Source organism: Cebus imitator, unplaced genomic scaffold (genome assembly GCF_001604975.1).
Source record: "Cebus imitator isolate Cc_AM_T3 unplaced genomic scaffold, Cebus_imitator-1.0 Scaffold16, whole genome shotgun sequence".
NCBI classification, from domain to species: domain Eukaryota; kingdom Metazoa; phylum Chordata; class Mammalia; order Primates; family Cebidae; genus Cebus; species Cebus imitator.
Window position 1 is genome coordinate 7,823,537 of NW_016107331.1, and position 27,543 is coordinate 7,851,079.

At 36.6% G+C, this 27,543-nt stretch overlaps 1 protein-coding gene and 1 pseudogene across 2 annotated transcripts in view; one reads left to right on the forward strand and one right to left on the reverse strand.

Annotated features, from left to right (window-relative positions):
* Positions 1-27,543, forward strand: part of RASA1 (RAS p21 protein activator 1) — a 112,568-nt gene that overhangs the window by 17,474 nt on the left and 67,551 nt on the right. The gene's annotated exons all lie outside the window — the stretch shown is intronic.
* LOC119468314 lies at positions 7,077-7,190 on the reverse strand (annotated as a pseudogene).

The window sequence follows — 27,543 nt, forward strand, 5'->3', positions numbered from 1 at the left end:
TTTTTGCATGTGGATGTCCAGTTGTGCCAGCACTGTTTGTTAAAAAGTTTGTTTTTGCTCCATTATCTTACCTTTGCTCTTTTTTTCAAAGATCAGTTGGTTATATTTATTTGGATGTGTTTCTGGGCTTCCTGTCTGTTTGATTGACTTACTTGTTTTTTTTCCAAAATACACACTATCTTGGTTACTATAGCATTAAAATAAGCCTTGAAGTCCAGTAGTGTCATCCCTCTGACTTTGTTTTTTCTTTCAATGTTATGTTGGCTACTCTAGGGCTTTTGCCTCTCCATAAAAAATTTTGAGCCAGTTTGTTGATATCCACAAAATAATGTGCTGGGATTTTTATTGGGATTGTGCTGAATCTGTACATCAAGTTGGGAAGAACGGACATGTTGGTAAAGAGTCTTATTCACGAACTTGGAGTATCTCTCCATTTATTTAGTTCTTTGTTATCTTCCATCATAGTTTTATAGTTTTTCTCATATAGATCTTGTACATATTTTGTTAGAATTATACCTAAGTATTTCATATTTTGGTTGCTAATGTGAATGGTAATGTGTTTTAAATTTCAAATTCCACTTGTTCATTTTGTACATTCAGAAAAGCCACTGGCTTTCCTTGTATTCTGTAACCTTGCTTGTTAGTTCCATGAGGTTGTTTTTGGTCAGGTCTTTGGAATTTCTACCTAGATAGTCATGTCATCTGACAACAAAGACAGTATTATTTCTTCTTTTCCCGTCAATATACATTTTTCCTTTTCCCGTTTTACTGCATTAGCTATGACTTTGAGTATGATTTTGAAAAGCCGTGGTAAGAGGAGACATCCTTGTATTTTTCCCCATCTTGGTGGGAAAGCTTTGACGTTCTCATCATTAAATATGGTGTTAGCTGTAGGTTTTTTTGGTAGTTTTTTTTTTCTTTTTATCATGTTGAGGAAGTTCCCATATATTCCTAATTTGCTCAGTATGTTAATCATGATGGGGTGTTGGATACTGTCAAATTGATTTTCTGCATCTATTAATATAATCATGTGATTTTTCTTCTTTAGCCTGTTGTAATTGATTACAATGATTTTTAAAAATGTTGAGCCAGTCTTGATAAATCCTGCTTGATTATGGTATGTAATTCTCTTTGTACATTGTTGGAAGTAATTTGCTAATATTTTGTTGAAGATGTTCGCATTTATATACATAGGAGAGATTGTAGCTTTCTTTCCCTGTAGTGTCTTTGTCTGGTTTTGGTATTAGGTTAATATTGTCTTCACAGAATGACTTAGGAAGTAACTGCTGTGTCTCTGACAGAGATTGTAAAGAATTGGTATGATTTCTTCTTTATATTATTAGAATTCACTAGTGAACCCATCTGGATGTAGTTCCCTCTGTTTTTGAAAGTTTTTAGTTATTGATTCAATTTCTTTAATCGATATAGGTCTATTAGGGTTTTTTTTTCTTCTTGTTTGAGTTTTGGCAGATTGTATTTTTTAAGGAATTGCTCCATTTCATCTAGATTTGCAAATTTGTGGGTATAGATTTATTTACAGTATTAGATTATTATCTTTTTAATGGCTTTGGGATCAGTAGAGATTAGTAAAGATTTCTTTCATTCCTTATACTGGTAATTTGTCTTTCTTTTTTTCTAAGTCTGGCTAGAGGCTTATCAGTTTTATTGATCTTTTCAAAAAAGTTACTTTTGGCTTTGTTAATTTACTTTATTGATTTCTTGTTTTCAATTTCATTAATTTTTGCTGTAATTTATGTATTTCTCTTTATCTGCTTAACGTGGATATAATTTGCTTTTATTTTCTTGCTTTCTAAGATGTTTAGGTGATTATTATTTAAAATTTTTACTTAAGAGACAGGGTCTCACTACGTGGCTCAAGCTGGAGTGCAGTGGCTGTTCCCAGGTGGGATCCCACTACTGATCTGTGTTTTGACCTGCCCTGTTTCCAACCTCGTCTGGTTCACCCCTCCTTAGGCAAGCTGGTGGTATCCTGCTTTCATGGGAGTCACCATATTGATGCCAGACTAATCATGGAGGTTCACTGGGCATAGTTTATTAACAGTCCAGAACTTCTAGATTCTATGAGTTTTTCTGGCTCCACCTTTCAGATAACTGGTAGTACAGGTGTGTGCCAGTGTTCCCAGCTGAAACTCTGATTACTGATTTTTTATCTTTCTAACATGTGCATTCAAACTATAAGTTTTACTCTAAGCATTGCTTTTGTTTCATCCCACAAGTGTTTTATATTTTCGTTTGAATTTAAAGTATTTTAAAATTGCTTTCTCATTTCCTCTTTGATTAATGTGTTTATTTAGAAGCGCTTTGGAATTTTCTTGCTATGTTTTTGTTATTTATTTCTAGTTTAATTCTGTGGTCTGAGAATAGACATTGTATGATTTCTGTACTGATGAATTTGTTAAGGCGTGTTATTACCCAGAATGTGGTCTATGTTGGCAAATGTCTCATTCAAACCTGTAAAGAATGTGCATTCTGCTGTTGTTGGATGAAGTAGTCTCTAGATTTATACTAGTTGATTGAAAGCACTGCTGAGTTAAACTGTATCTTTACTGATTTATTTTTGCTGTCTGGATCTGACCATTTCTGATAGAGTCATGTTGAAATCTCAACTCTAATGATGCATTTATGTAATTCCTCTTCAAGTTCTGTTTTTATTTTTTTTTTCATTTATTTTTACTCTCCAGTGGTTTTCTTGAGATATTGATCCCTTTATCATTACTTAATGCCTCTCTTTATTCCTGGTAACTTTGCATGCTCTGGAGTTGGCTCTGTCTGAAATTAATATAGCTTCTCTCACTTTCTTTTGATTAGTGTTAGCATGGCGTATCTTTTACCATCCCTTTGCTTTTAATCTGTATGTGTTTTTATATTTAAAATGAGTTTCTTGTTCATACAGTAGGATCTTTTTTGGTGTACTGCGACAGTGTCTTTTAATTGGTATATTAGACTTGATGTTTAAAGTGGTAATTGATATAAATTAAAATCATATATCTTACTATTTTCTATTTTTTTGACCTGTTTCTTCATAACTTTTATTATGCTCTTTTTCTGCCTTTTGTGATTTAATTGAGTACAGTATTTTATTTGATTTCATTTTTCTCTCATTTTTGAGCACATGTTTGTGTTTGTGTATGTGTGTGTATGTATTTATTTTTTTAACACTGTCTGTGTCACCCAGGCTAGAGTACAGTAGCGTGAGGCTGTCTCACTGCAGCTCCACCTCTCTGGCTCAAGTGATCTTCCCACCTTTGCCTCATGAGTAACTGGGACCACAGGTGCAAATTTTTGTGCCTTTTTTTTTTCCCTATACAAACAGGGTTTCGCCGTGTTGCCCAGGCTGGTCTCAAACTCCTGGGCTAACAGCAGTCCACTCAACCTGGCCTCCCAAAGTGCTGGGATTACAGGCATGAACCACGACGTCTATCCCCAACTTTTTTTTTTTTTTTGGGTAGGGGGATGGAGTCTCACTGTGTTGCCCAAGCCGGTCTCTTGGGCTAAAGCAATCCACTCACCTTGGCCTCTCAAAGGAATGAGCCACCATGCCTGTCCTTCACTTTTTTTTTTTTTCTTGAGATGGAGTTTCGCTCTGTCATACAGGCTGGAATGCAATGTCATCATCTCGGCTCACAGCAACCTCTGCCTCCCAGACTCAAGCTGTTCTCCTGCCTCAGCCTCCCAAGTAGCTGTGATTACAGGTGTGCGCCTGGCTAATTTTTGTGTTTTTAGTAGAGACGGGATTTTGCCATGTTTACCAGTCTGGTCTTGAACTCCTGACCTCAGGTAATCTACCCGTCTTGGCCTCCCAAAGTGCTGGGATTACAGGCATGAGCCACTGCATCTGGCCTTTTTAAAAAATTTTTTTGAACTTAAGTCTTTGCCCTGGAGCTTGTAATATACATTTACAGTTTATCGAAGCACACTGTCAAATAATACTGTATTGCTTCGTGGGTTGTGTGAGTACTTTATAATAACAACATATTCCTGTTTCATTGCTTTTTCTTTTGTCCTTTTCTGTCTTGTCATTCATTTCACTCACACATACACATCATTGCTATTATTTTGAACAAACTGTTACCTTTTAGCTGAATTAAAAGTAAGAAAAATAAAAGTTTTTATTTTATCTTCACTTATACTCTCAAGTTCCTCCTTTCTGAGTTCTGACCTATATCATTATCCTTCTCTATCTTGAAATTATTTTAATATGTCTTGCAAGGCAGGTCTACTGGCAACATCTCTCTTCAGTTTTTACCTTAGAATGTCTTTATGTTTCTCTCACTTTAGAAAGATAGTTTCACATGGTATAAATTTTTAGGTTCATGGTTTTCTTCTCTCAGCACTTTAATATTTCATTCTACTCTCCTCTGTTTGCTTTGTTTCTGAGGAGAGGCTGGTCTGTTGTGTTGTAGGCAAGGTGTTTTTTGCCTCTGGCTTCTTTCAAGATTTTTTTCTGTATGTTTGATTTTCTGAAACTTGAACATGATATGCTTAGGTTTTTTTTTTTTTTCTTAGGTTTCTGGGGGCCCCAGTTTTAATGTTATCTGAGTTTTATGGATCTGTGGTTTGGTGTCTGATACGAACTGGGAAATTCTTACTCATTATTGTTTCCTTGTGTTACCAGTATATGTAAATTACACCTTTTCTTTAGTTGTCCTACAGTTCTTGAATGTTTGGTGCTCTCTTTTTCCTCTCTTTTTTTCTTTGTTTTTCAGTTGGAAGTAGTTTCTGTTGTTAGGCCCTTAGGCTCAGAAGTGCTTTCCTTAGCTGTGTCCGGTCTGCTAGTGAAGCCATTAAAGGCATTCTTCATGTCTGTTACATTGCTTTTGATTTCTAACATATCTTTTTATCCTTTCTTAGAATTTCCATTTCTCTGCTTACATTGTCATGTATTGGCATATTGTCTACCTTTTTCATAAAGCACCTAGCATATTAATCATAGTTTTAAAACATTCCCTGTCTGGTAACTCTGGAATTCCTGTCATGTCTGCTTTTGATGCTTTGTCTGTCTCTTCAAATTGTTTTTTGCCTTTTATTATGTCTTGTAACTTTTTATTGAAAGGTATACATGATGTATTGGGTAAAAGGAACTGCTGTAAATAGGCCGTTAGTGATGTAGTTAGAAGGGAAGGATTGTACAGTCCTATTATTAGGTCGCAGTTTTTTAGTTAACCTGTGCTCCTGGACTGTGAAAGTAACCATTGTTTTTCAGTCCCTCGGCCTTATTCCTGTCACCTTTAGGTGAGACAGAATGGCTAGTAGGGGCTTGAATTTGGTATTTTCCTTCCCTTTTTTGAAAGTCTAAAGTGAGGTGGAGTTGTTCACAGTATTTCTTTACACATAGGTAGGTTAGGCTCTGGTAAATTAGTTTCTGTTCAAGGCAGGCCTTGTTAAGAACTGATTGCTCTGGTATATTTCAAAAGGGTTCGTTTTTCCTTCCCCCTACCAGAAGCACAAATACCAGATTTTTCTCTGATATTTACTGTAAGGGCCTGGTAGAGATCCTGGAGGTAAAATTCACAAAAGTGTGAGGGCTTCACATGACTGGGTCTTCCTGAAGTTTTTAATTGTCATTTTTCTGCGCTGACTCTCCAGCAATTTGTCATTATAGTTTAAGCCTTGTTACTCTGGCAGTAGTTCCCAGGGAGGTTTCTGCTTGTGGGTTTCTGCTGTGATGACTTGTGATTTTTCTCTGTCTGCCTGACTGTCTCTCAATTTTCGGGGATAGTGGTTTGCCCTGCTACCTCACTACTCTGAAGGCTCTAATAAGAGCTGTTGATTTTTCAGTTTGTTCAGTTTTTTACTTGTTAGGATGGAGTGGTGACTTTTAATGTTCTTATATGTAAGGACGGAACAGGAAACTGACAGCAGCTTACAGGTTTTAGGTGGCAAGTTATAAAATGGTTGAAAAGAGATTGATTTATGAGAATTTGGAGGCTAAATCCTTTCAAAGAATGAGTAGTTAGAAGGGATAGCAAAATAAGGGGAGCATTTTTTCAAAATAGCAAAAGATAATATTTGATAGATAATAATTTTTAGTCCTAATAGTAAATATTAAGCTATCTTTTAAATCAATCATTAAGGTTGGATTTTTGGTTTTTACTTTAGTGTATTTGAAAGTAAAAGATGCTTTATATTCAATATTTGCTGATATATTTAATCAAAACCTAGAGAATTGTGGTAGACATTGTATCAGAAGAAAACAGTTTTGAACAAAGAGAGGGAATTACTAGCCAATTAACAAGTGTCAACTGTTTCATAAGCATGTCATAGTGTTTCCTAAATTGTGCACTGCATTGTTCAGTTTAAGGAATTGGTGTTCTGTGACCTTTTGACAGTTAAATAATTTGAAAACTTCTGCATTTTGGGCTTGTGCTCTTAGAAATCCAGAATGTACATTAACCCATTTATGCCTATGTTCATTAATCGAATGCTAAGCAGGTGGGAGTTCTTTATATCCCGCTCAAGGACATCGCCAAGGTCTGATTTTTTGCACTCAAAAAATTGCAACTTAGGCATAAATACAGGAGTCCTGTGAGTCATGAATATACTAAACAGACTTTCTTGTTTAACTCTGCTTTTTCTAAACTTACATCCCTAGTGGTCATTCTTTGCAGGGTGTGTTTTGAGAAACATAGCAATAGCAAGTAGTTAAGTTTCTATCTACCTGCTGCTTACAGTGGGAGTAGTATAGAGGAAGAACCCAAGTTTAGCCTTTGGAAAACCTGAGTTTGTAGTTTTATTGCTTTTAGTGAATCACTATGTTGGAAAAGCTAATTTAAGTTCCTCATGTTTGTTTCCTTTTATAAAATATAGTAACATTTCTCCATTTCTAATTCACAGTGATGCTGATGTTTTATAGTTACCAAAAAGGCTATAATAAAGTACTCACGTATAAGGTTTGTTTATAGTTCTTTTTTCTTTTTTTATTTCTATGTGTAAGGTATACAACATAATGTTTTGGTATGCATATATGCAGTGAAGTAATTACCATAGCCAAGTAAATTAACATATCCCTCATCTCCCATAGTTAACCTTTTGTGTGTGGGGGGTAAGAGTGCCTAAAAAATATGGAATGCTTCACAAATTGGCATGTCATCCTTGAGCAGGGATCATGTTGATCTTTTCTCTATTATCATTCCAGTTGTTAGTATATACAGTGCTGCAGAAGTGAGCACTGTATCTGGTTCTTACAAAGAATGAAAACGTTTGACACCTGCTTTCTGGTGGTAGGTGTGATATTGATGTGAACTGTTCCAGGAGTCAGAAACCTATATAGATGTTGAAAGAATAAATCAGTATGCAAAAGTGAATGGTGTGTTAATAGAGGCAACAATGCTAAGGAGTATACTGTTTTCTTGTAAATTTTTTCCTTTGGACACTATAATATATGGCCAAGAGATGACCAGTAAAACAAAAATAAATAGATATTTAGTGTTGCTTATTAAGAGTTAAGCTGGGTGCTGAGTACAGCTCATGCCTGCAATCCCAGCCCTTTGGGAGGCCAAAGGAGAGAGGACTGCATGAGCCCAGGAGTTTAATACTAGCCTGAGCAACATAGGGAGACCCTGTCCCTACAAAAAATAAAAATAAAAAGTTTAATAGGGCATGGTGGTGGCACACCTGTGGTCCCAGCTACTTGGGAGGCTGGGGTAGGAGATCACTTGAGCCAGGCGTTTGAGGTTACAGTGAGTTGTGATCTTGCTACTGCATTCTCACTTGGGTAACAAAGCGAGATCTGTCTCATAAGCTGGGCATCATGGCTCCTGCCTATAATCCTGGCTACTTGGGAGGCTGAGGTGGGAGGACTGCCTGAGGCTAGGAGTTTGAGACCAGCCTGGGCAACCTAGCAAGATCCTGTCTCAAAAAAATATTAAAAAGAGTTTAGATAGATTACAAGAAGCTTCCTTAGTTGGGAAGCTTATCCTACTTACTAATGATAGAAATATGGTTGAAACAGGATAAAGTTTTGGATGAAATCTTATTTATTTATTTATTTAGAGACGGAGCCTCGTTCTGTCGCCAGGCTGGAGTGCAGTGGAGCTGCAACCTCCGCCTCCCAGGTTCAAGTGATCCTCCTGCCTCAGCCTCACAAGTAGCTGGGACTGTAGGCGCACACTACCACGCCCAACTAATTTTTGTATTTTTAGTAGAGAAGGGGTTTCACCTTGGCCAGGATGGTCTCTATCTCTTGCTCTGGTGATCTCCTCACCTTGGCCTCCCAAAGTTCTGGGATTATAGGCGTGAGCCACCGCACCCAGTCTTATGCAGTTATTTTTAAGATCTTATCTACAATTCTAATGATTTTGTTGTAAGGATGTTTAAATGAGTTTTAGAATAATGCCTATAGTAGTTGAGGATGCAAGAGCTTTTTAGATGAAAATATTCACATTTGTTTTCTATTGAAAAAGTTTAAAAGATAAGTATATGATTAAAGTTTACATAATGAACAGAGAAAATGAAAAAATGGTGACAAAATCCTGAGAGGTATAAAACTACATATGCCAAAGAGGCATATGCATAAATTTCTGTCCTGTCTCTGACCTCAGTGGGCATGAGATGTTAGTCATGGAAAGGCAGAAAAGATGAGGCAGGGCTAAGTCCTGGCTCTGATTCACCCAATGACTCAGCTGTTAGTAGTGACCACTGAGTCTTAGGCTGCTGAACAGGACATATGTGAGTTTTCAGGTTATCACAGTTGTAGCCTCTACAAGTATTTGGCAGTATTGGGGGTTAAGGGAGATTAAGTCTAAGATAATATAACAGATGATGGAGATGGTAACAGCTAGACAGTGCATTGTTTTCAGGTGTTTAATGTAGATACAATTTTTATATATATGTACAATTATATATAATATGCACATGAATATTTTAAAGCGTGCTCCCTTTAGTGTTGAAAGTTTTAGTATAGTTTTTCTGTATTTAGAATTACTTTTTTTTCCTTGAGTATACTTTTTATTGAAGTATAACACAATAAAGCTTAGTATCTTGAGTGCTCAGTGCACTGAATTTTAACAAGTGGATGTACCTGTGTAATCCGTACTTAAAGAACCCCAGAATATAATCAGCATCTTAGATGTCTTGTTGTGCCTGCTTTCTGCCTAATATGCACACAACCTCTTCCCAAAAAAACAAAATTTTAACTTCTTATATCCTAGATTATTAATGACTTTTTGAATTTTATATGATATAATTGAGTTATATACAGGTTGCATTTTCCCTAATGCTTAGGAGCAGAAATGTTTCAGAGTTTGTATTTTTTTTGGACTTTATTTCCATTATACCAGTTGAGCATCCCTAATCTGAAATCCAAATACTCCAGTGAGCATTTCCTTTGGGCGTCATTGTGGTCCTAACAATTTCAGATTTTGGAGCATTTTGGATTTCAAATTTTCAGATGAGGGATACTCAACTTTGATATCTATTCTTTTTTTTTTGAAGAAAGAGTTTTGCTCTTGTTGCCCAGACTGGAGTGCAATGGCACAATCTCAGCTCACCGCAACCTCTGCCTCCTGGGTTCAAGTGATTGTCCTGCCTCAGCCTCTTGAATAGCTGGGATTACAGGCATGCACCACTACACTCCGCTAATTCTGTATTTTCAGTAGAGACAGGGTTTCACCATGTTGGTCAGGCTGGTCTTGAACTCCTGACCTCAGGTGATCTGCCTGCCTCCGCCTCCTGATTACAAGCATGAGCCACTGCACCCAACAAATATCCATTCTTTTGTGTGTTACTTTATTAACTTTGTTATATTTATGAGATTTATTCATTTTGTTGCATGTAGCACTATTTCACTCATCTCCATTGCTGGTGTTACATTGTGACTATATACCAGCAGTATATTATTCTGTTCTATTAGTGATGGATATGACATTTAGGTTTTGTCTAGTTTGACTATTACAAATAGCATTACTATGAATTTTCTGATAATGACTTTTGATGAACATATATAGACATGTATGTTATACACCTACTATTAGAATTGCTGGGTCATAGGATGTTCATATAATAAGCTTAGGTCTTTGCAAAACTTAGAATAGTTTTGCAAAGCGTTTGTACCCATTTAAATTCTGAGTAGCAATGTGTGAGAATTCTAGTTGCTCTACATTCTTGTGAACACTTAGTATTGTTTACTCTTTTCATTGTAGTGATTTCGGTGGGTTGGTAGTGTAATGGCTCATGTGGTTTTAGTTTTTATTTTCTTGATGTGTTAACTAATGGAAATGTGTATCTTTTCACATGTTTATTGGTCATTTCTGTAACCTCTGTTCAAGTGGCTGTTCAGGTCTTTTGTCCAGTTTTCTATTGGTTTGTCTTTTTTTTTTTTTTTTTGTATTTTTTTTTATTCTGCATCTTGGCTGTGAGTCCTTTGATCAGTATATATATCTTAGAGAAATCTTCAATTTTGTACTTTTTTTTTTTTGACCAGAAATTAATTTTGTCAGTTTTTCTCTTTGTGGTTGAAGTGTAACACACATAAAGTATAGCGTTCTAAGTGTTCAGCACAATGAATTTTAACAAGTGCATGTACCTATGTAATCCATACATAAAGAACCGTAGAATGTTACCATCATCCTAGATGTCTTTTTGTGCCTGCTTTCTGCCTAATACACAACTACCTCTTACCGAATAAACAGATTTTTAACTTCTTACATCCCAGATTATTGCTGATTTTTTTAGTTTTATGTAATAAAATTGAATCATATACAGGTTGAGGTTTTTTGAGTCATGTTTGAGAAATCTTTGCCTGCTCCAAGGAGATGAATATATTTGCCTGCGGTTTTTTTCTAGAAGCTTTATTATTTTATCTTTTTCTTTTAGATGTAATATACATATGGAATTGATTTTTGTGAATGGAGCAAGGAAGAGGTCAAGATTCGTTTTAAAAACATGTGGGTATCTAGTTGACCCATTTCCATCAAGTGAAAAGCTCACACTTTTTAAAAAGGCTTACCATGGTCATGAATCAATGGCAATAGATGTGTGTTTGTTACATCTCACTCTGTCCCATTGGTCTATTTGTCTATCCTTGCATTAATTCTTAATGTATAATAGCATGACTGATTGTCCTTCAGTAAGACCTGTCTCTTTTTCACTACTGAAATGGATATTTTGTGACCTTTTTCATTTGTTCAGCCTTCCTCTAGTCTACCAATTTTGTTAATCTTCCCAAGACCCAATTTTTCATTTGTTGAAGTCTTATGTTGTACCTTTGCTTTTGATTTCATTAATTCTGTCCTATTTTCTTTCTGCCTTTTCAGGTTTACCTTTTTGTCTTTTCTAATTTCTTGAGTAGATACTTAAATAATTCTTCTCAGTCTTCTTTTTAATATAATCATTTAAGGTTACAGATTTCCTTCTAAGCATAACTTCAGCTACATGTCGCAATTTATTATATGACTTATATGCATTTGATTTCTTCACAAGCATATTGTGAAGACATATTTCCAAATAGATGACAATTTTACAATATTTTAGGGGTTAGTAATTTCTTTTTTTTTTTTTTTGAGATGGAGTCTCACTCTGTCACCAGACTGGAGTGCAGTGGTGTGATCTTGGCTCACTGCAACCTCCGCCCCTTGGGTTCAAGCAATTCTCCTGCCTCAGCCTCCTGTGTAGCTGGGACTATGGGTGCCCCCCATGACGCCCAGCTAATTTTTTATTTTTTGTAGTGACAGGAGTTTCACCGTGTTGGCCAGGCTGGTCTCGAACCCCTGGCCTTATGTTCCGCCTTCCTCGGACTCCCAAAGTGTTGGGATTACAGGCGTGAGCCACTGCGTCTGGCCACGTAATTTCTTGATTAGTTCTCTTGAGAGAACATACTCTGAATGATTTCTGTCCTTTGAAATGAGGCTTGCTTTTTGATTCAGCATATGGTTTTGGATGAATGTTCTATGTTCACTTGAAAGGAATACATGCATACACATACACTTTTATTAGATGTAGTTTTCTTCATAGGTCAGTTATATTTATGAATCTTGGTTATATCTTTTATATGTTCACTGATTTTTATCTACTTTTAAAATAAACTATTGAAAGAAATAATGTAGTTTCCCATCCTCCTATTGTGGATTTATCTATTTTAGGGGATTTATCTGTGTAGAACTATGTATAGTTTTAATTTTGCTTTATATTTTTCTAATGAATTGGTTCTTGTACTATTATGAAATGTCTCTTTGATACTTCTTGTCTTTATTTTTTTTCTTTTTGAGATAAAGTTTTGCTCTTGTCACCCAGGCTACACTGCAGTGGCACAGTCTTGGCTCACTGCAAACTTCATCTTCTAGGTTCGAGTGATTCTCTTGTCTCAGCCTCCTGAGTAGCCAGGATTTCAGGTGCCCACCACCACACCCAGCTAACTTTCGTATTTTTAGTAGAGTCAGGGTTTCACCATGTTGACCATGGCTGATGTCGAACTCCTTACCTCAGGTGGTCCATCTGGCTCGGCCTCCCAAACTGCTGGGATTAGAGGCGTGAGCCACCATGCCCGGCTGATATTTCTTGTCTTAAAATCTAGTTTATCTCACATCAGTTTTCTTTTGATTAGTGCTATTATGGTAAAACTTTTTGTGTTCATTTACTTTCAACCTTTCTTTGTTCTTATATTAAAAATATAAGTGGGTTTTATTGTTTTATATAGCCTGACATCTTAGGCTTTTAGTGGTTGTCCTAAAGATCACAATATGTATCATTGGCTTATTACAGTCTGCTGAAAATATTTACGTTTACTGCTTCCCTGACAATGCTAGGAACTTATAGCATCTGAACTTCACTTATCTTTCTGGTTTTTACATTATTGCTTTGCATGTTTATTATACACTTTTTCTTTTTTTTTATTTGACATGAAGTTTTGCTCTGTTGCCCAGGCTGGAGTGCAGTGGCACGATCTCAGCTCACTGCAACCTCTGCCTTATGGGTTCATGCAGTTCTTCTGCCGCAGCCTTCCAAGTGGCTGGGATTGTGTCACCACACCCAGCTAATTTTTGTATTTTTAGTAGAGGTGGGGTTTCACCATGTTGGGGAGGCTGGTCTTAAACTCCTGACCTCAAGTGGCCTACCAAAATGCTGGGATTACAGGCAGGAACTGTGGCCAGCCTATTGTATTATGTTTTAATACTCAGATATTATTGCTTGTCAGTGTTTGTTTACCCATATATTTACTCTTTATGATGCTCTTTATGCTGCATTTCCATTCTTTTCTGTAGGATAGAAACTTTTTAATCTCTTTTTTTTTGGCCTACAGAACTTCTTTTAGTACTTTTTTTTTTTTTTTTTTTTTTTTGGTAAACGTCAGTTGTCAAATACACTTTATCTGAAAATGTACTTGTTTTTGTTTTTGAAGAATATCGTCTCTGTGCATTAGATTCTAGATTCACAGTTATTTTCTTTCAGAAATTTGAAGATACTCCATTCTCTCTGCTTTCCAGTATTTTTGTTGCAAAGTTAGCAAAAAATGCTATTGCTGTTTCTTTAAATACAATGTCTTCTGATTTGACTGCTTTTAAGATTTAGTCTTGCCAAAGAACAAAACTGTGGGCATCATGTTACCCAGCTTCAAAGTATATCACAGGATACCTGTAATCAAAATAGCATGGTACTGGTACAAGAACAGACACATAGACCAATGGAACAGGTTAGAGAACCTAGAAATAAGATTACACACCTACAACTATCTGATTTTTGACAAACTTGACAGAAGCAACGGGGAAAGCAGCATTCAATAAATGGTGTTGAGAACTGGCTACCCATATGCAGAAGATTGAAAGTGGATCCTTTCCTTACACCATATACAAAAATTAACTCAAATTTACAAGGAAAATAATCCATTAAAGTGTGGGCAAAGGACATAAAGAGACATGTTTCAAAAGAAGACATACATGTGGGCAACAATCAGATGAAACAAAGCTCAAAACCACTGATCATTAGAGAAATGCAAATCAAAGCCACAATCAGATACCATCTCACACCAGTCAGCATGGTTGTTATTAAAAGTTCAGAAAATCACAGATGCTGGTGAGGTTGTGGAGAAAATGAAATGCTTATACACTCTTGGTGGGAGTATAAATTAGCTCAATGGTTGTGGAAAACTGTGTAGCCATTCCTCAAAGGCCTTAAAGACAGAAATACCATTCAACCCAATAATCCCATTACTGGGTATATAACCAAAGGAATATAAATCACTCTATTATAAAGACATGTATGTTCATTACAGCACTATTTATGATAGCAAAGACATGGAATCAGCCTAAATGCCCATCAGTAGTAGAATGGTTAAAGAAAATGTGGTACATATACCATGGAATACTATGCAGCCATTACAGAGAACAAGATTATGCCCTTTTGCGTGGTCATTGATGGAGCTGGAAGCCATTATCCTCAGCAAACTACAGGAACGGAAAATCAAATACTGCATGTTCTCACTTATAAGTGGGAGCTGAATGATGAGAACACATGGACACATAGAGGGGAATAACACTAGGGCCTAATTGAGGGTGGAGGGTGGGAGGAAGGAGAGGATCAGGAAAAATAACAAATGGGTACTAGGCTTAATATCTGGGTGTTGAAATAATCTGTATGACAGACTCCCATGACACACATTTACCTATGTAACAATCCTGCACGTTTACCCCTAAACTGAGAATAAAAGTTGAAAAAAGAATTTAGTCTTGCCTTTAATTTTTAGCATCTTTACTACAGTATGCCTATATGTGGCCTTAAAAAAAAAATTATTGCTGGAGATTAGAAATCCTTGAATCTTTGCCCTTAATATTTTTCATTGAGTTTGGAAAATTCTTGACCATTTTTCTTCATATTTTGCTTTTGTTCTATTCTCCATTCCTTCTTTCTGCTACTGTACATGTATATCTACCCTCCCACCACCTCCCCTTTTTTTGAGACAGGGTCTCACTCTGTCACTCAGGCTGGAGTGCAATTGGTATGATCATAACTTACTGCATCCTTGAATTCCTAGGCTCAAGCAGTCTTCTTGCCTCAGTCTCCTGAGTAGCTGGGGACTATAGGTGTGCACCACTGTGCACAGCTTATTTGTTTTAGAAAACCTTTTTTGTAGAGATGACAGTCTTGCTTTGTTGCCCAGGCTGGTCTTGAACTCTGGTTTCAAGTATCCTCCCTTGGCAGCCTCCCGAAGTGTTCAGATAACAGGTGTGAGTCACCTTGCTCAGCCAGTTAGCCACTTTTAAAAAACAATGTCCCATTCATCTTTGTTTTTTGGGGGTAATACGTTGTGCATATTAATGAAAACGTTTTCTTTTTTTTAATTTTATTTTTTATATTATACTGTAAGCTCTGGGGTACATGTACAGATTATGCAGGACTGTTAACATAGGTGTACACATACCATGGAGGTTTGCTGCATCCATACCCTTGTCATCTATATTAGGTATTTCTTCTAAAGTTATCCCTCCCCAATCCTCCGACCAGCTGCTATCCCTCCCGTACCCCCCCACCCCTGCTATCCCTCCTCTACCCCCCCACCCCCCGCTATCCCTCCCCTAGCCATCCCAACCCCCAACAGGCCCAGTGTGTGATGTTCCCCTCCTTGTGTCCATGTGCTCTCATTGTTCAACACCCACTTATGAGTGAGAACATGTGGTATTTGGTTCTCTGTTCTTGTATCAGTTTACTGAGAATGATGGTTTCCAGTTTCATCCATGTCCCTGCAAAGGACATGAACTCATCCTTTTTATTGCTGCATAGTATTCCATGGTGTATATGTGCCACATTTTCTTTATCCAGTCTATCATTGATGGGCATTTGGGTTAATTCCAAGTCTTTGCTATTGTAAACAATGCCGCAGTGAACACATGTGTGCATCTGTCTTATAATAGAATGATTTGTAATCCTTTGAGTATATACCCAGTAATGGGATTGCTGGGTCCATTCATCTTCTGTATTCTTTTCTGTACTTTCTTTATTTCTGCGTTACCGTTTGACAGATACCACTTTTCTGTATTCTGAAAAAGATACCTTGTTTTCTTTTTATGCTCTAGTGAGTGTATTTTCTATGAAACTTTTCAAATTATTAGCTTCTTAAAAATATGCCCAATCTGCTGTTAATATTATGTTTAGCTGTTAATTTTATAAATTTGATTACTTTTTAAATATTCAAATTTCATGGTTAAATTCCATCTTTATTTTTATTTTGTCTTTTCCTATGTTTTCTTGAATAACTGTTATAGCCTTCTGTTTGTAATTTTAAATTGTATTCCCCTGTGGCTCCAAAATGGATAATTTGTGACTTTTTCTTCTTTGATCAGTCTTAACAGAATGTTAACTCTTTCTCTCCAAGAACCAACTTTTGATCTTTTTTCTGAAGTTTTATATATCTTTGTTTCCTATATTTACTTTTACTTCTGTGTATATTGATTTATTTAATGGGTGAAATTTCCAGAATCTGTCTTACTTTGTTTGTTTTCTTGTATACTGTCTCTTGGCATGTGTTACATTTTAGTTAAACGTCAGACATTGCGTTTGACAATTTTGTATTATAGGTTATCCGAATGATCATTTGCTATAGAGGATGGCTTAGCATCTCTTCTGTTAAGCAGATAGAGTGCGGTTAGATCACCTTAATCACAAAATTTTTGCATGCTTCAGATTCGTGTACATATACTTTATGATGTCTGCACAATGATGAAATTGCCTAAAGACACATTTCTTAGAATGTATCCCTGTCTTTAAGCAATGCATAGATTGTTAAGTTTTCTAATAGGCAATGTATATTTTCATACAGGGAAAAAAATACAACATATAAAGGTACTCTTTAATTAAAAAGATCTTTTTCTGCCACTGACTCTGTTTTCCAGTTAGACTTTTTAGGGTCAGTTGTTTACTACTTCTGTGTATATTGATTTATTTAATAGATGAAATTTCTAGAACCTGTCTTATCCCAGGCACTATTTTATTTTAGATGCTTAAGATAAATGAATAAACAGATTAAGATAACTGTTGCTCTGTAGGTTATATTTTGCTGGGAGGAGACATGTAATAAATATAAGTACGTAAATAAATAGTATAGAAGACAGTAAATGCTACTGCAAAAAGGAAAAAGTAATCAGGTAGGATAATAGGGCACTGGCAATACCAGAGAAGAAGTTGCCATTTTAAATAGGGTGGTCGAGATTAGGACTCACTGAGTGAGATTTTTATGCAAAGATTTGAAGATAAGTGTGTAGTAATACACACGGTGTGTTTGTGTACTTGTGAATATTTAAACTGCTTTACTCTTTTAAGTAGCCACAGTTTTCTGTTGGATGTACATAATTTATTTACTCTTATTTCTAGTGATTAGGTGAGTTTACCTAATCTTATGATACTGAAAACAGCCACAGTGACGATCCTTTCTTGTGTTATGTGAACACATACACATCTTGTATTTTGCCTGTTTTCACCCATGGTTTGTACTGTTATATCTCAGTCTTTGTATATTTCTTTGACTTTGGTTTTTGTTTTGGCTTTTAAGCAAAGATTATAATATATATCAGTATTTTATATATACACCTATAGTTTTTATACTATTTTAAAAAAATAATACTTTAACTTGTTTGACATTTAATTTGGCATGGTTTGGGATTCTAAGTTGATTACTTTCCAAGCATCGAACTGAATGTTGCAGCAATATTTGTTGAATATTTTTTGTGATATGCCTTCTATTATACATTAAATTTTTATATGTGATAAGATGCTTTTCTAGGTTTTATGTGTATGTGCTAGTTGAAAGCTTCTACTTGTTGGGTGACTTGAAGGCGCAGGGCTTTACCGGGAAAAAGAGGAAGGAGAGGTAATGTTTTAACTACAGGAAAGACTTCTGTTATTGGCTGGTGCTTGACTTCTGTCAAGCAGCTTGTTGCTTTTGAAGGTAATTTAGGTAATAATTGACTGCTTTGAGGTTCATTTCTTTTTTTCTTTTCTTTTTTTTTTTTTAAAATATGGAGTTTCCCTCTTGTTGCCCAGGCTGGAATGCAGTGGTGCAATAGTGGCTTCCCTCCACCTCCCGGGTTCAAGCAGATCTTCTGCCTCAGCCTCCTGAGTAGCTGGGATTACAGGCATATGCCACCATGCCCGGCTAATTTTGTATTTTCAGTGGAGATGGGGTTTGACCACGTTGGTCAGGCTGGTCTCGAACTGACGACCTCAGGTGATCTGCCCTCCTTGGCCTCCCAAAGTGCTGGGATTACAGGCATGAGCCACTGCGCCTGGCCTTTGAGGTTAATTTCTTTGTGAATAACTTTAAGTTATATGTAAGTTATGCCTAAATAATTTCCTAAATTGTGTTAAAGATGAGGATCATAGCAAACTATCAAGAAGAAAATAAGGAATATTAAAAAAGAATTCCTTAAATGCATGATTCATCTAAAGAAAAATTACTAATCAAGAGAGACTGGAATTTATCATCAAAATATTTGTAACCGAAGGAAAGATGCAAAGCTAGAAAGTTAAATTTGAAATATATCAATAGAATATAGAGTTGTATTAATACATTATTTAGAAATAACTTATTTCCAGAGTTTTTTTTTTATGACAGAATTGATCTTATTTACAAACAGTGGCCACCAAAAATTTACAACTAATGGAGGCTAAGTAGGCTTTGAATAAAGAAGTAGGAAGGAATTAAAATTTTGGTTACAGTATTGGTGATGATCTTGTCTTTCATGTAGGCACTGACAGACTTAGTTAAGATTGTTCAAGAAAGTGGTTGGAATGGCTTTCCTGCTATTGATAGTTTCTTCTTAGCCTTCAGTAGAGTTCCAGACCATGGGGTTTCCTGATGCCCTTTCAAGAGGTCTGTAAAGTCAAATAATTTTCATAATATTAATGCATTATTTACCATTTTCACTTTTTTGACACTTGCACTATGGTATAAAGCAAAAACTTCTGATGCCTTAGTATAAATTAATGTAGTAATTGCATTAATGTACCAAATAATTAATTATCAAGTAATTTATGCATCAAACTATACTAGTAATTACTGTATTCTTTGCTGCCACATAGCTGCAGGAAAAAAACCAGTTCCAGTTAAGAATGTCTTTGATAGAACAGTAAAAATTAATTTATTAAGCTGCAATCATTGAGTATATGTCCTTTTAGCATTTTGAGAGTTGAAAGAACACATCATGCTATATCTTGAAGTGCAGTGTCCTTAGAAAAAGTAGTTATGCAATTACTGAGTTGATAGCTGAACTAGCCACTTCTTTTATGGCACATTAGTTTTACTTTGAAAAAAACCTGACAAACTATGGTTATTTAGACTTCAGTACATGGCAGACATTTTCTTGAAAAAGAACTAAGTGAGCCTGTCACTTCAAGGAAACAAAAACTGGCAGTATTTGGTGCTTTCAGGCAATATTTAAATTTTCAAGCAAAAATTAGAATTTTGGAGTCCTTGTATTTGCAACTGTGACTTTGAGGGCTTCCCAAATACTTAATGAATTTTCGGATGAGACTGATGGTTGTCAGAAGTCTCTGAGACCACTCTGAGGTTCAGTGATTTGCTAGAAGGACTAACAGAACATGGCAAAACTGTTATACTCACAGTGATAGTTTATTATAGCAAAAGGTTGCAGTTTAAATTCAGCAATCAAAAGAGGTGCATAGGGCAGAGTCCAGCAGAGACTAGATGCGAGCTTCCAGTTGCTCTCTCCCAGGGGAGTCATAGGGACAGTGCTTAATCTTCCCAGCAACAGTATGTGACAACACATGTCAAATATTACCAACCAGGAGAACTCACCATAGTCTTGGTGTCCAGGGATTTTAAGGCCTAAGGTGCCCACATTGCTGACTTTAGTAACTCCATCTGTTTTGACTCCAGAGGTCAGACTGATATTACATGGACCAAGGCCCCTACCATAAATTACATTGTTAGTATAATCTGAATGATGTGGCTCCAGGTTTTCAGTAAACAAAGGATATTTTTATTAAGCAGGATATTTCAGTGACTTAGAGGTTAACTCCCAGGAGGTGGGCAAGGGCCAACCCTTTTCTTTGGAATATCGAGGGTGTGAACAACCTAGCCCTCCTGTGTTATTAATCCTTTACTGCATACTGGTGATATATAAGGAAGGAATGTACTGTTTTGATATTGTAATGAAATGTGTTAATATCTGGAAGATCTGCATAGCTCAGTGAAGTAATATATTTTTCAGATGACCACTGCATGATGCAACTCATGATAAGCATCAGTAAATGATAGACCAGTGGATTTTAATGGAATAGAGTACAGATGTTTATAGATGTGGTGAGATTATACATCTCATCTAACTTACAAGTAACTGTATTAAGTAATATTCTTCATATACTACGAACCAAAGCAATATAGAGCAACATATTGAATACAGAAACAGATAAGAAAAATCTGTCTTCTATTAAGTTAGACACTAAAAATTTGTACAAAAATGTAAGTTGGTGCTACTCTTCTCATACATTTTTTTGGAGAATATATTTTACATGAAAAATATGTTATCTGCATTAACAGTTACTCCATTATGTGTTATTTTTTAAGTTAATTTGTAAACATTTAAAATTTTCTCAGTTATAATTTCTAAAACAGTAAATACTGACAGCTATAACCTATAAAAACAGAAGTTCTTTAGGGGCCAGTAATTTTTTAAACCTGTAATGGGGCCTAGAGACCTTTTCACTGGGTCTCCTGTGTCTGGTCTAGAGGTTATCAAAGGATGCGATGAACAACTAAACTAAGGGAAATATAGCTTGCAACTGGAATCTCAGGGGTATCTGGAACCAGGGATTTGAATGCTACCATGAATCTTCATTTCCATCTCTTCATCTGTTTGTCTCTTTCAGCCTCATTCTTTCTTATTAAACACAGGCTCTTCACAATATTGGAAAATCTAGCAAACAAATAAACAAGAACTCTTTCTTTGACCTTGCATCATAAATCTTTTGTTATCAGAGAAAAATGATTTGTTAGTGTGAGCGTGAAAAAAAATATTTGAAAAGCTTGGTTCAGGGTGCTTATCATGGAATGATCAACTATGAGTAGGCCAGATTATTTTGAAGGAAAATGATAGTTTCCTTGTTGGAATTGAGGGAGAAGGCGTTCCCACAGAGAGGCTCTAAGTGTTTTCTGTGAATGGGTGCGTGCTGAACAGGCATTTTACAAATCATCTTTGAGTGTCAACAAGTTTATAGATGGCAGATATTATGGGAGTTCAGATTAGAGAAAGTTAGGGTGTTTAAGTGGGGAAACTCACATTTCTATCTCAGTTTTAGATGTGATCAAATGACATTTTATACTGGGTGATTTTAGGTTTAAAACATCACTTTGGGCACAGGTGGTCTTTAGCTGATATCTTTCAGGTGGTTGAATTTTGGCTCTCCCTGAAGGCACAGGTATTTCTTGAAGAGAAGAGTGATAGATAAACTACCACCGTGGGGGAGGACAGTGCAGCTGAGAAATAGCTTGAATGGGAGAGTGAAAGTCATTCTCCAGTTTGGCTAGATAAGTAGACTCCAGTAAGGGATTATGACTTTAGAATTTCCGCGTAGGCAGGGCTTTTGACAGATTTGTTTTCCTCATCTCCCACCTGCCATTGCCTACTGTGTTCAAGGCATTATGCCATGTGCTAGACTAGAGAATTGTGACGATGACTTAAATGTCCCCAGTATCCACAGGCACTTTTAAATTTAGTGGAGAAAACATATGAAAATGAATGACTGTATTACAGATAAGATAAAATGCCAAAAAAATAGTGTAACAAATCAGCCGACAGCATGATAGAAGATTAATTATGACCAAGGGATCAAGGAGATGGCACCTAAGCTAGACACTGAAGAATGAGATAGATTTCTGTAGGTAAAGGGATGGCAGTAAGAACATTTCAAATTAAAGGAATAGTACGATCAAAGGTATAAGGGTCTGAAAGTGCATGTTTGATTTGTTTAAGAAATGGCAGGTAGTCCAGTGGAGACTGGCCAAGTCATAAAGATTACTGAATGCTGTGCCAGTAGTTTAGATTTAATTCTATAATTAATGGGACCTTTTCAGTTTTGATTTGTGTTTCGGGCATAGTTGTTTCTGGAGATGATAATATAGATATATAATAGTACATCTATAACATGTAATATTATAGATATACAATAAGAAGACCAGTAAAATTGAAAGATCTGTTGCAGGAATAGAGAACATAATGAGCAGGAAAGGAAATGACAGGATGGAAGAAGAGAGCAGTAAGAAGGTGTAATTGTTGAGGCTTTTTGACTGATTGGATATGAGGGAAACAGGGTAGAGAAACAGGTCAGAGATACTCATGAGAAGTTTTTATTAGTTTGAATTGTATTTAATTTTTTGGTCTTTAAAAAAACCAGCAATAGATGGTTCAGCTCATAGCTTGAGTATCTGGATTGATGTTAATGATAAGTAAAGATGAGAGACAGGAGAGGGAGAAGAGGTAAAGAGAGAGGCTGTAGGAGGAATGATGATGGTTGTTTTTAAAAAGAAGTGTTTAGTTTTAGTTGTGATATCCAGATTGAAAGATCCAGTAGATGGTGGAAATGCAATTCTGTCTTTAAGGGTAATGGGAGAGTTAGGAATTATTTACATTGTTAAATACTCTTTATTGTGACACTGGATGAGTATGACAGATATGGGAGCTAGATTATATAAGTGACACTCCCATCTTTAAGTTTGTTTCAGAGATCCTAAATAAAACCTTTTTGAATATTACATCCTTTTGAGGGCATTATATTTGGGAGCTAGGCAGAATGTGGTTTCCAAATTATGTAAAGCATAAAGAGCTTTATATTAAAGTGGATATATTATTCTGATTGTCATATTCACTGTATTCATAAAGAAGTACAGAATTACATCACAGCTTCTATTAATGGCTAGCAGGCAAAAACTTGTATCTTAGTCCATTATCGGTTACTGCAGCAGAATATCTGAAACTGGTAATGTATTTTTAAAAACTATTTCTTACAGTTTTGGATGCTGGGAAGTCCAAGACTGGGGGGTTGGCATCTAGTGGGGGCCTTCTAGCTAGCTACATCATAACATAGTGGAGGGAGTCACATGGTGAGAGGGCGGGAGGATGCCACCTCAGGTTTCTCCTTCCCTACTTACAAAACCCACCAATCCCATCATGGCCCACTCCCAACCCATGACCTTATTTAATTCTGATTACCTCACAAAGACCCTGCCACCAAATACCATCATTGTATGAATTTGGGGATTAAGTTTCTAACACAGGAAATTTGGGGGCACATTCAAATCATATCAACTTCCTTTTTAAAAAATTTTGTGTTTTTAAGGAAGTGTGCTATCTTTTGGGTTTTTTAGAGAACCTCTCAACCTAGAGTAAATACAGAATACTATTTAATAATTTAATGTTAGAATGTTTAATATGGGAAAGAGTTGAACAACTGCTGTCAAGATTATTTTATGTACTATTAGATAAGTAGCATCTTGAGAATAATAGTCTGCTTCCATTATTTTTGCATGTTAGTGATCAAGCAAATTAAACACTTCCTAGGAATTATGGTTGTCTTACCTCAAAAACAACATTGATATAAAGTACACTGCGGGTAAAAAATGTCTAATTTTAAAAAATGCATATATAGGCTGATCCTTTTTTTAAAATTATTGAAAGTCGTTTGGAATTGCAATAAAATTTTTTCTATGGTTTCTTCAATAATTTGTAATTAAGTTTATCTGTAATTTCATCAAAATTTTAATAAAGTTTATTTGTAATTTCATCGAAAGTTTAAAAAATTTTAAGATTTCATCAAAATCTTAAAAATATCAGTGTATAATGTATTGGTATATGGATCCATATACCAATACATTATACACTGATATTTTTTTAAATTTTGATGAAATTAAAAAATTTTTAAAATAGTGTTAATATCTGTATACCAAGTAGTACATTATAAACTGATATTTTTGAATAATTTTCAGAACTATTAATGTTTAAGTTTTTTTTGCTGGAATGCCCTGAGACCAGATCTGTTTGTTTGAAAAGACAAATTGCTAGTATAAATTTAAAGCAAATATGATGAATGATTAATTTGTGCCTTGGCTTCTGTTATCTGTAACAGATGTGCCCTCTAAGATGTTCTGGCTGTGGTACCTGGAAGATAATTCCTTCTTTGCATGGTTACTATAGTTATCTTATTAAGGGCCAGTTGGTTTTAGAATGTACTTTAAGAAATGTGAAAAGGCTGGGTGCAGTGGCTCACGCCTGTAATCCCAGCACTTTGGGAGGCCAAGGCAGGCGGATCATGAGGTTAAGATATCGAGACCAGTCTGACCAACATGGTGAAACCCCATCTCTACTAAAAGTACAAAAATTAGCTGGTGTGGTGGCGTGCACCTGTAGTCCCAGCTACTCAGGAGGCTAAGGCAGGAGAATCGCTTGAACCTGGGAGGTGGAGGTTGCAGTGAGCCTAGATGGTGCCACTGCAGTCTAGCCAGCAACAGAGTGAGACTTCAACTCAAAAAAAAAAAATTAGCCTTTTAGAAGACAGTAATAGATATCTTATTCCGATTCTCAGGTAATCAGTGGATAAACAGTTAAATTGATAATAAAAATACTTCAAAACCAAAGGCTCATTCTTCATTTTTCTCATCCCTAAATTTTCTACCTCTCTCTCTCAAATTTCATGGCGTTTTATTTTATGTGTCAGGATTGCCACTATCTAAACATCTTTCTTTGAGATTTCTAGACCTGTCCCACAGAGACTAAGAATTGAGAACATGGAGAGTGGGAGTAAGGAAGTTGCATGGTCCTTCCTGTATCTGTTTTTAATACCTTGTGCCTCAGCACCCCTGTTTTGGGGAACTTCCTACATGTAAACTGTCAAAGCCTCTCACAGTTATAGATACAAAGCTATTTTCTGGTAACCTGTGGTGTCACTGATTTCTTCTCCATGTGAGAAAAGGAGCTTTGAAATTAAAGAAGCTGAGTTTATGGGAAAAGTCACATGAGTGTGCTACTTGGATACCACTTAAAAAAAATTTTTGTTTTTGAGACAGATGCTAGTTCTGTTGCCTAGGCCAGAGTGCAGCGGCACAATCTCAGCTTACTGCAACCTCCACCTCCCAGGTTCAAGCAATTCTCATGCCTCAGACTCCCAAGTAGCTGGGATTACAGGTGTGTGCCACTACATCTGGATAATTTTTGTATTTTTAGTAGTCAGGGTTTCACCATGTTGGCCAGGCTGGTCTTGAACTCCTGGTCTCATGTGATCAGCCTGCCTTGACCTCCCAAAGTGCTGGGATTGCAGGTGTGAACCACTGTGCCTGGCAGATACCGCAGATTTGTGCTAACTTCATCTGTGCTTTTTATTACACGGTGCTCTTACTGCAGTCCTTTTGTTCATGCATTCCAGACTTTTAATATATTTCCCCTTAGCTGCCGCCTTTGGCATTTTTACCACACTGCTTAAGGCCTATCTTCTTCCTCATTAGATGGCCTTGATTACTACTTTATAGAGAGAATAAAAATTACATATTTTCAAGTTCACTCATCACTTTGCTTATTTGTGACCTTAAGGAATTAGACTAGATATCTGAAAGCCTTTTCCATCCCAGATGTTTCATCTTAAAATAATTTTCTCTACTTTTTACTGTGAGGCAACTGTGTATTTATTCTTTTACCATTCCACAATTGTAGATATTGTGTTTTCACCTATCTTCTTCTGTCTCTTCTGTTTTTTAAGGAAAAGATGACCTTCTTCCCTAGTAAGACTGTTTTTCTCATGCTCTTTTTCCTTTTCAGACAGAGTCTTGCTCTGTCACCTAGGCTGGAGTAAAGTGGCATGATCTCAGCTCACTGCGACCTCTGCCACCTGGGTTCAAGTAATTCTCATGCCTCAGCCTCCTGAGTAGCTGGGATTACAGGTGCACACCACCACACCCGGCTAATTTTTGTATATTTTGTAGAGACAGGGTTTCGCCATGTTGTCCAGGGTGGTCTTGAAGTCCTGAGCTCAGTCTGCCTGCCTCAGTCTTTCAAAGTTCTAGTATTATAGGCTTGAGCCACTGTGCCCGGCTGTTTTTCTCATTTATTTTAGAGCATTGCTTTGTCAAATATCCCCCCTTTATAATAGATAGTTGTAATGAAACAGTTTTCAAAAGGATGTTTAGAGTAATGTTACTACCATTAGATTAAGAGTAATGATATAAGGTTGAGATTCATTCCTGGGCTAATATGTTTTCTTGGCATTTTGAAGGGTGCTTTCATATATAGAAATCCAGAGAACAGTTCTGCCTGAGCTTTTTATTATAACCCCCACAAACATTTGTGGACTTCTACTGTATGCAAAGCACTGTACTAAGAATGCTATAAGGGATATAAAAATCAGCAAAATTTGGCCTGTTAGAGGAGGAGTTTATGGCCTAGAATAGGGAACATGGAAAAAAGTACAATGAGATAGAGGAAGATTGATGTCTAAATGCAGAGGAGTTTAAAGGAGGCTGTATTAGTTTGTCTTCACCCTAATCTAAATAACTACCTGCGACTGGGTAGTTTATAAAGAAATGATGTTTAGTTGATTCACTTCTGCAGGCTGTACAGGAAGCTTGGCTGGGGAGGCCTCAGGAATCTTACAGTTATGGCAGAAGGCAAAGGGGAAGCAAGTACATCTTCACATGGTGACAGGAGAGACAGCATGTGAAGGGGAATGTGCCACACATTTTTAAACCATCAGATCTCGTGAGAACTCACTATCATGAGAGCAGCAAGGGGAAATTTGCTCCCATGAACCAATCACCTCCTACAGGACCCCCTCCCCAACACAGGGAATTATACAATTCAACCTGAGATTTGGGTGGGGACACAGAGCCACATCATGTCATTCACCCCAGCCTCTCCCAAATCTCATATTATTCTCACATGTCAAGACACAGTCATTCCCTCCCAACAGTCCCCCAAAGTCTTAACTCATTCCAGCATTAACTCAAAAGTCCAGAGTCTCATCTGAGACAAGGCAAGTCCCTTCTACTTATGAGCATGTAAAATTAAAAACAAGTTAGTTTCTTCAAAGGTACAATGAAAGTATAGGCATTGGGTAAATGCTGCTGTTCCAAATGGGAGAAATAGCCAAAACAAAGGGGCTATAGGCCCCATGCAAGTCTGAAACCCAGCCAGAAAGTAATGAAATCTTAAAACTCCAAAACAATCTCCTTTTATTCCTTGTCTCACATCCAGGACATGCTGATGCAAGGGGTTGCCTCCTAAGGCCTACAGCAACTCTGCCCCATGGCTCTGCAGGATACAGCCCCCACAGCTGCTTTCACAGGCTGGCATCGAGTGCCTGTGACTTTTGCAGGCACACGTGCAAGCTGTCAGTGGATCTACCCTTCTGGGGTATAGAGGATGATAGCCCTCTTCTCACAGCTCCATTAGGCAGTGCCCTTATGGGGACCCTCTATGGGGGCTCCAATCCCACATTTTTCCCCTCTGCACTTCCCTAGTAGAGGTTCTACATGAATGCTCTGCCCCCACAGCAGACTTTTGCCTAGACATCCAGGCATTTCCATATATCCTCTGAAAT